This window comes from Limulus polyphemus, unplaced genomic scaffold (genome assembly GCF_000517525.1).
Source record: "Limulus polyphemus unplaced genomic scaffold, Limulus_polyphemus-2.1.2 Scaffold725, whole genome shotgun sequence".
Taxonomy (NCBI): domain Eukaryota; kingdom Metazoa; phylum Arthropoda; class Merostomata; order Xiphosura; family Limulidae; genus Limulus; species Limulus polyphemus.
The window spans coordinates 425,612-435,759 of record NW_013666335.1 but is presented as its reverse complement, the minus strand read 5'-3'; the positions used below and the strand labels follow the sequence as shown (position 1 = coordinate 435,759).

The following is a 10,148-nucleotide window of genomic DNA, read 5'->3' as shown; positions in this document are numbered from 1 at the left end:
CTTTGTAACGTCATTTAACGAAGTTTAGAATTTTATTGGATGGTCAACATGGTTTCACGAAGGGAAAATCTTGCCTTACAAATCTTTTAACATTCTTTGAAAAGGTTACTGCTTAGGTAGATGAGGGTAAGGGTGTAGATTTGGTATATCTGGATTTTCAGAAAGCATTTGACAAGGTGCCACATAAAAGGCTTGTAAAAAAATTAGCTCTATAGGTGTGGGAGATAAGTTAGCAAACTGGATAGAAGATTGGCTGGATGGAAGAAGCAGAAGGATGTTACAAATGGAGTTCAGTCAAACTGGATTAATGTCACAAGTGTGGTACCTTATGGCTCAGTCTTAGGACCTTTGCTCTTTTTGATTTATATCAATGACATAGATGAAGGAACAGACATCATAGACAGAACTCTGTCTGGAAAAGCCACACGAATAATGTGTAAATAGTTGTTTCCATGACATATCCATTCAACCATTGCATACCTCATGCAGCTGGAGAACAAAATGGATATTCATTCTATTTTATAAAAAACATACCAGTCAAGTTGCGAGACACATGAATTTCTGTGCAACTACTGTTTAAATGAACCCTGGAAAACTGTCAATCTTGTGCACTAGATGGCTTGTGGAAAGCCTGCAAGGAGAAGGGATGTACTTTGGAAAATGGCAGCATTTTGGAATGGAAACTATACTGCAGGACTATTGTTAGGGTTCACTTTCATTAGTTAGAGCATGACTGGATATTGTGATATGGACTGTGTTAAATGAGCTTCCAAAATCGTTTTAATATAATGTGCTTAACCCTTGTTTAAAACATACAAATTTGATTAAGATATTGATAAGTTATGCTTACATAATCATAGCACATTTTAAAAATTAAAAAGAAAAACACTTTCGAAAAAAAAATTATAGCATCACATGTGATTATTGGAATAAGGTCAATAAACCTAAATAATCTCTGGCATATATACATACATTAATTTGGAAAAAAAAAATCAACTACCTTGTTTTTTTCTCACCAAGCTTACCCACACACTAATTTAAGAGTTATCTTTAAATTTGAATGTAGGTTACAATTTTTCAGGTTTTAAACTAAAATATCACCACTGTAAACATTTTATGTAATTTAAAGATTCAAATGTCTTGGATCAGCCACTAGGTGTTTCCTAACATATACATAAGAAAATGCAAATACATAACTAATAACAAATTCAGTACAGATGGTCATGCTATTGGTGAATGTGACATAGTATTAATCACAGACTCATTCAAGATTCTTGAAAAGAATTAACACTGGCAAAAGTGCATAAAAAAACAAAACTCTTCATATTAATAAATAATATATAGGTCAAAAATGAATGAGTTTGGTGGCTATTTCAAACTCTAACTTAAGTATTCCTTGTCCAATAAACTTACATGTAAATCAATATCATCTTAAATGATGATTTAATGACCCAATCAAATCATTAAATCTGAATTACATAAATTATCAAAAAATAATCCATAAACTTTGTATTTCCGAATTTTAATATGGATTTTTTTGTTTTGTTTCTAATCATAATCATCTCTCTAGTAGCAACTAAACTATTTTGTTCAATATTTTATTAAATTCATTGTAACCAATAGTATAATAAACTAAAATACCTTTCTACCCAATCTTTGTAGATAGGAATGTCTTTTGCGTATAAAAGTTTACTACTAGGTGAATCCTTCCCAAGCCGATGATCAGATGTGGAGCAGGCATCCATGAATGTCTGTGCCACCACTGATAAACATGAATCTACAATGTTGGATTTATGGATGTCAAATACAAAATTTGGGTTCTTGATGAGATTTACCCAAAACCGTAGAGGTAAGCTAAAAAAAAATTAATTAGATATATAAAAACTAGTTTACACAAAAATATATATGAAAAATAGTATTAAAATAATTACAAAATATACCAAATTAAATTTCTTCCATTAGATCTCAGTATTAAGAGTAAATGCTATTGGTTGGACTGCCTACTAGTATTCAGAACAGTTTCACACAATGTAGAGTTTAAATAATGAAATTATATTATGTTATTCATGAAACTAGTAGTAATTGAGTCTTATACCACTTTTATATTTTTTTTTTAATGGCTAAATGTACAGCTACAAAAAAATCATTCAAAACAGCCCACACCCAGTTCTTTATTTGATAATCAATACTTCAAGTATCCTGTACAAAGAAATGTTCTTAAGCCATATACAGCACTTTGCAATATCTAACTGAAGAAATTCTTTTTACACCTCCATCCAACCTTACTCTCTTCAAACATTAATACAAAATACTGTTACCTTAACTATGTATGAATATCATATTAATGATCTTCCATACAGTTAGTTTCTCACCTGTTTGACTTCCACGTATGTACAACTTCTCTGTCTGTGATCTCATGCTGAACAGCCTGATCATCCAGAAAGTCAAACATGTACTTGATAGCTAAAGGTAGTGCACTACCTCTGTGGGCTGTACTGAAAATTGTTTCAAATAGATCATCCACAAATTTCTGTAGTGTTCCCTGTATTTAAAAAAATTATAGATTTAGAATAACAGACAAAAAATATTCTTGGAGGAAATAACAATCAGCTGTTTCCAAAATGAAGATGTAAAATTGAAAGAACTGTGGTTGTTTAATCAAGATATGATAAATGACTTTAACAATTTCTCACATTTCTACAATGCTATAAAAATTATACTTGACATGGCATCATAAACACTATGGTAAAAAAATGTTTTGAGATGTTACCTTTGTTAGACGGATAGCATACCTTTCTAACTGAGAATCCTCTTAACTTTTCCTAAACAGGATCAGTCAATCTGACTGACTTTGCAACCATCAGAATTTCTGTATTATAACTTTAATATGGTATGTGTTTCTTTACAAAATTTGGCAAGCTTTTAGTAGACATTACAAATCTTTTTTTAATTAAGTATTTTTACTAATGATTTGTCTATGAATACAAGGAATCAAAACATTGACTACTCTGAGTGCAGTGGGTCTGATTTTTTAGTTTATGATTCTGTAAAAAAAAAAAAGAAAAGAAAGAAGTTTGGAGGCTATAAAAATTAGACTTTGCCATAATAACATCTATATTATAATGAGTAGTTTATGTTAAATTCCATACTTCATAGAGGGGTGGTTAATAGATTAGAAAAGGGGGAAGACCTAGAGAATACATGTCACAATTCTCATAATAGGGGAGCTTGAAGATTTATTTAAATATTTCCTTATAAAATTAAGAAATTCAAACTTGTATAATATTAAAATTTGATTTATTAACAACGTTTTATCAGCAAGTTTATTCATATACACTAATAATAAAGTAATCTAATTAAATTTTGAATGTAACTCTGTAAAAGTTTGTGACGTGTGTACTTTGACCTACCTGTAGTGAGAGAGTTACGAGTTATGAGATTGATATGTGACATACCTTTGTAGCTAAGAGCCTTGTGAGGTAGATCTCAGATACCATTTTGTTCCCCCTCTCTCCTTCTTTCTGTTCATTATCATGATGTTTTACCTGGAAAATTAGTTTGTATAATATTTTAGCTCTAACAGACACTAGAGTAAATTACTAAAATGCAAAACTAACCTTAAATTAAAAACAATACAGTTTCAGAACATTTAGAAACTAATGAAAATGGAAGAATAAAATAAAAGTTACATAAGGATGCTGATGTTTATTTTTAAAAAGACTTGGGATACAAGTGTAAATAAATAGCTGAGGTAGCTTGATAATTTAAGTGACAAGATACATGAAGGTAATACAACAATCCTTCCATGTATAAAGTTTGCATTTATAGGTTTAGCTAACACATAATTACATTTGCAATCCAAGTTGCTAATTAACTATTGCAAAAGAATTCTTCAACAATTTGGTAAATGTATACAAGTGAGGAGTATAAGCAGTGATGTTTCTTTTAATGCACTGAAATTAAAACAATTTAAAAAATATAATATTTATTTGAATTGTACTTGCAACCTCAATAGCTTCTTCTATTCTAGCTATGCTACTAAACAAATAAGACTTCAATCTATACTAGAATGTCACCAAAACCACTTACCAAATGCCAGGGTCTGTAATGGGCTTCAAGATCATGGTTGAGTGGAGATGTTGCACGACTTAGAGGAGGGCTAGTCTTCAATGGGAAGTTAAGAGTCTCTGTAAGAAAAAAAGAGAATTACTTTAAACTTTATATGTGTGTGTTATAAATATATATAAAAATAATATAGTATATTATAATGTTGTGTAGTAACATATCATAATGTATTTTCTTGGGTTTTTTCTTATGATAAGTTTAAAAGATATTATTTTGTAGCATAAATATCTTTCAATTTTTGTAATTAAGTTTGGTTGATGAGAATGATCTTATGAGGTATGAATGATACAAAATAAATAAATATTTAACCATCCCACTAATTACAAAGTTAGTTATAAAATAAGAAATTGAGTAACTTGCAGGATATTTAAGTAAGCTTGAAGACAAGACATAAAGAGGTATTACAAAATTCTAATTGGATACACTTTGAGATAGCTACATGATCCTCATTAATTGAGAAATGTGTTCCTATTCTGATATCTATCCCCATTGATTTATGTAGTAATCTTGGCTTAGTGAATATATATTTTAAGTTTTTACTAATAGATGGTGCATGAGCATGCTTGATATGGATATATGATCTTTAACCAGTTTTAATAAACCACCAATTCGTAATCTCTATATAACATCTGTTCTGATAACATATTATGCTGAGCATTACTGGATCTGTGAAGCAACTAGAAATTCTCAAAGTTTAAAGAAAAGTGTGTGGTTTTATTTATGCATATTCTAGGATTGAATGGAAATTAAGAAGTATAATAAGAAATTACCAGTAGAGTAGTTTGTACAAAATAGACCTAATTTAATAGTTAGGTTATATATTACTATATGGGTGTGTTTGTGTGCACCAAATATAAACAATCTTTAAACAGAAAGTAAAGTATTGTACAAATATCTCAAACCATGAAAACAATTATCTAATTTCAAACGAATAATATGGACTTCAAACATTGGATCTAAAGGACAAGTTTTGATTAAGTCAATTCAAGAATTTAGTATTTATAAGCCTTAAAAACTATATAGCTGACAAAAACATCTTCTACTACTACAGACAATGATATATTTGTATGAAACATCAAAAACTGTTTTCACTAATAAAATTTAGCCACATTCTTTATAACTTATAAATAAACCATTTCCTTTACGTTATTAAGTAATGCCTATGTGACATAATAATGAACCAGGCAGCCATGACTTACCGTATTTGTGGGACTTCTCATTCTTTTCAGACATTATTGAAATATTGTACATGGATGACTGCTTTGGAACCAAGGTGAGAAGGGCACTGTCTGGTACCTAGAAAGACAGTAATAACTTAAAACGCATCCAATACAGTTTTTACAAGCTTTATAAAAGGAGAACTAAATTACACTAAGCTGTAGCTTTCTGTGTAACAATATGTAAAACACATGTTGTATCTCACAAATTGCTTGAGTAATTTAGTGCTCATCTGACACACTTCTACAGAAAAAGATACTATTGCAGAAAACATTCCAAGTTCTGTGAAATCTAACCAGTTATAACATTCTGAAAGAGTAGATTTTGTAACACTATCAGTAAAGAAATTGATTTAAAAAATTTAGCTTGTGTAAAATTCTATAACAAACCTTGTAGTGACTTAAAGTGTTAAAACGCCTCCATTCTCCTTCAATCCTTGAAGTTGAATCTTCATCAGATAATGTGAGTCTACCATGTGTGCCTGTTCTCCACTCTACAAATATATATATATATATATATAAACATTTTTAATGCTGATATATATGTATGCTATTCTAACGAAAAGAAACTGTCAACAAAATGTTTGTCTATGAAATTTTATCTACAAAATATAAAATACATGAAAATGAAACCCTTTATTTTTAACATTGTCTATAAATATACACTTTACTACCTTCAATTAAATTATTGTAATGAACAAGTCAGATTATTATAAAAGCTAATCCAAATTATATTTTAATGCTTCCTTCTACTGTTAATGTAAAACAGCCTGAAATATATGACAGTGATGAAAGTATTAAAGTTAACTAAAAAATATTTCATAACTCAACACTAATTTCTCATTACTCTTTAAATTACAAATTTTAGCTACTTGAACAACGTGCAAAGCAGCTGATGAGAATAAAGCAATTGAAAGTTTCATTGACAATTGATATATCACAGTTTTTACGAGATCTATAAACCCATTAAGAGAAAGGCTTAGAAACATCTTCTCAAAACAATAATTATTGAAAAAAAACAAAATAAATGATCAAAGCATACCAAGATCAAGATCATCTTTGACTGGTCTTTGAGAAAATGGAGTATTTTTATAAATGGCATCTAAAGCCTTCTCCTTTACTTGGGAGATGGTATCACAGTCTAAAACTTTCACTGGTGTCTCAGTATTTTCTCCTGGAGGTTCTAGCCCCGTAACATAACCTGTCTGTGATGACATTGACACAAATACAGTCTGGAAAGAAAGTTGACAGATATTTATATAGGAATGGTTATTGAAGTTGCATATGTAAGTGCTATTTTTGTTTAATAGTCATACCAACAGCATTGTTATGTTCAAATCATCATTCTGTTAGATATTTTACATTACATAGTTTCTAATAGTTTTATATGGGAGCATGAATAAAAAAATTTTTGTTTGTTATAGAAAAAGCAATCAAATTCTTAAAGATTCTGACTCAAAAAAAAAAAGAATCTTAAAAACAATGAATGCTATTTGTGTGCTAATAAACAAAATATCAAATAAATATGCCTATTTTTTGTCATTAATTTAAAATGTGTTGCAAAAGGTTTTATTTTTTATTACAAACAAAAAAACAACTTTAAAAATGTTTTCATGAACTGCTGTCACATATGTAGTCAGAAAATAAGTCTTACAATGCTTTTATACTCAACAGACTGACGGATCAGTTTTTCTTCTGAGAGGGAGTAACGAGCCTCACTGGTGATGGCATCGACAGGTCCTTTGTCCACTTGTTGTTTAATAGCTCTGTACAACACAAACAATGGCTCACCTGCACACTCCTAACAATACAAAAATTACATTTAAACTCAAACACAGTATTGGAAATCATATATATATATATATCATAATAAATGATACCAAAGCATACCTAGATCAAGATCATCCTTCACTGGTCCTCTTACCTGTGTATATCTAACAATGTAAAATCGCAGATAAAAAAAACATAACACATCAAAAGTCCACACAGGCAGGTTCAGTTACTTTAGAACACAATTGATAAAACAATTCTTCTTTACTCTGTTGTTACAATACAATCTGTGATAATTTCACTTTGAAATAAAAATAAGTCCCACTACACATTCTTTACAGCTGAACTCACAAACACACAATCTAGCTCTAGCTATCTACCTAACTAACTGTCCATCTTACTTGAACTACATTTGTACACATATTTCTAGACTGACAGAGGCCTAGAACGTTCTACACACTATGCAATAATACTCAATTGAAAAAACTTAGAAGTTTCTAATAACATGAGAGCTTGGATTTGATCCTGCAGTCTTTATGATTGATGTGTATGCAGGGAAAAACAGAATTTGACTCTGATATTAATAAATAAATTACAAAAATTTATTTAATCAAACTAAATCAAGTTTTCTTTAGGTTGGCCAGGTTAGTGTGTGTGTGTGTGTGTGTGTGTGTGTGTGTGTGTGTGTGTGTGTGTGTGTGTGTGTGTATATATATATATATATATATATATATGTATGTTCATCTTTAAATGTATTGTAAGCTATACAGAAAAACTGTGTGTATTTCAAGCAGACATAATAGATAAATTACAACTATTTTCTGTAATCAAACCAAATAAAGTTTCCTTTGGCCAGGTTAGACTGTGTATGTGTTCATCTTTAAATGTATTGTAAGCTATATAGAAAAACTGTGTGTATTTCAAGCAGACATACCAACTATGAAAAATAACATAAAATTAACTAAATAATAAAATGCTAAAATAAATAAGCACAATGGTATAAAAACTGTATAAAGAGAAATTTTGTTTGAATTTTAAATTAACATATCTAAAAGGTGAGTTTGAATCATTGATTTTACCTGCTTTTTATACTTCCTTTATTAAGTATTACAGCAGTATAAAAACAGCCTGAACACCAGTTCAAAAGATCTTTTAAACATCTTCTATATGAAATACAAAAACTAAAAGTCAGTAAAAAATGTGTTGATATGTTTGTATCTATACTACATAGACCCAGAACCTTACAATGACCCAAGGCATAACTAAATCATAACCACCAAAACAGGATGCAATCTAATAGTCACCATTTCTTGTGTATTAGAAAACCTCGTATCCTCCATTACTTGATTATAGCAAAATCTTTTATGCTAAAAACTGAAGGGGTTTGTTTTTAATTGTCTGTTTCTGATATCTTGAAAAGTTACACAAATGCTATTTAGACTAGTCATCCAGAAATCTGAACTGAAAGATTAGAGAGAAGGCAACTAGTCAACAGCACCCACTGCTAACTCTTGGGATGCACTAATCAAACAGTGGGATTTCGTTGTAGTTTTTTTTAATACACCCATGGTTAGACTGCACAGTGCAATGGAACACAAAACATGAAGTTTTGGACCCACAGTCTGGCTCACTAACTACTAGACCAAACAGTAACCAGAAATCAGAAATGACAGAGCTAAACAATTTAAATTTAGAAATGTTAACCTTAAATCCCAAGGTTATTTAATAAATTAGTTACACTAATAATGCTGAGGATTTGTTTATTTGTTAGGCTTTATGCAAAGCTAAACAAGGACTATCAGCACTAGCCACCCACAGTCGTAAAGTGCATAGTATGAGTTTCGGTGGTAATGGCACACAAACCACAGAACCTGAGCCCCATAGTCTTGCACCCTAATCACTGGTCCATGCTCAGACCTATTGCAAAGGAATCTTTAAAAAATATAAAACAAAGGAGAGATATTAACCCTTTCAGGACGGGTCATGGGTGAAAGTCCATGTCATCTCGTTTGTCGACTCGCATTCAAAATTTTATTGAACTACTATTTCATGAATTTATGTCAATAAATTTGGTATCAAACTGTAGATTATAATTCAAATTTTAGCACTATACATTACTCAATTATTATTAAATATTAAAAAACACAGATAAACATCAATTTTTATGTGTCATGTGGTATGCTGAATGCAGCACTTGTTCAAAATTAGGTGTTTGTGAAGTCAAAATATTAAGTTTATAGTTTTGTATGATTTAGAAACTCAAATTACCGATATTGACAAGCTAGAATATAAAATAAGAAGGTTTTATATTTTCTAGTTACTAAGATATTACTCATGTAATAAATCAACTACAGTGGCACCCTGCCCACCTCTTTCCATATACTACATGAATAACCAGTTGGAAGCTCAGAATGTCCCCTTGTGGCTTTCTCAGCCATTTTAAATTCTTAGGATGCCCTTTCTTTCTTTTGACCAAGATTTCAAGGAGGTATGGTGTGTCTTTAATCTGCTCAAAATTTCATATTTTTTAGACTAAAATACATTTTAGTTACTAAGCTTTATAAATTATACTAGAATTCTATGGTATTGATGTAGTAATTGATGATTTTTTAGTTATTCAAATGTATATATGAAACTTAAAAAAAATTATTTTGTTTCATATCATCCACGTGCAAAATTTTTAAAGGCTTAGCAACCGAGTAAAGAGATCATAACTAGAAGAGATAATTGTTTGCTTTACTTCTTTATTTACTGCTCTATGTTTTAGGAAAAATATGTTTAAGAACTTATTTCAAAATAGCAATAATCTATATACATATATAATGTATAATAATTGAAATGTGACTGTATTTTACAAAATACTAATCTACTAAAACACAGCCAAGATAAGTTACTTTGTATAGACCAGAGGTCAGTTTTATTTTATTTGATACGGTAACATAAGTGCACGTGAGCCACGTCATTGTAACTTCTGTATTGTTAGCCAGGCACGGCTAAAAGGTCAGTATAATAAAAATAGTAAATATATAAAAATGT

General features: G+C 30.0%; 1 pseudogene; it reads right to left on the bottom strand.

Annotated features, from left to right (window-relative positions):
- Window positions 1-10,148, bottom strand: part of LOC106460186 — a 161,824-nt pseudogene that overhangs the window by 6,863 nt on the left and 144,813 nt on the right.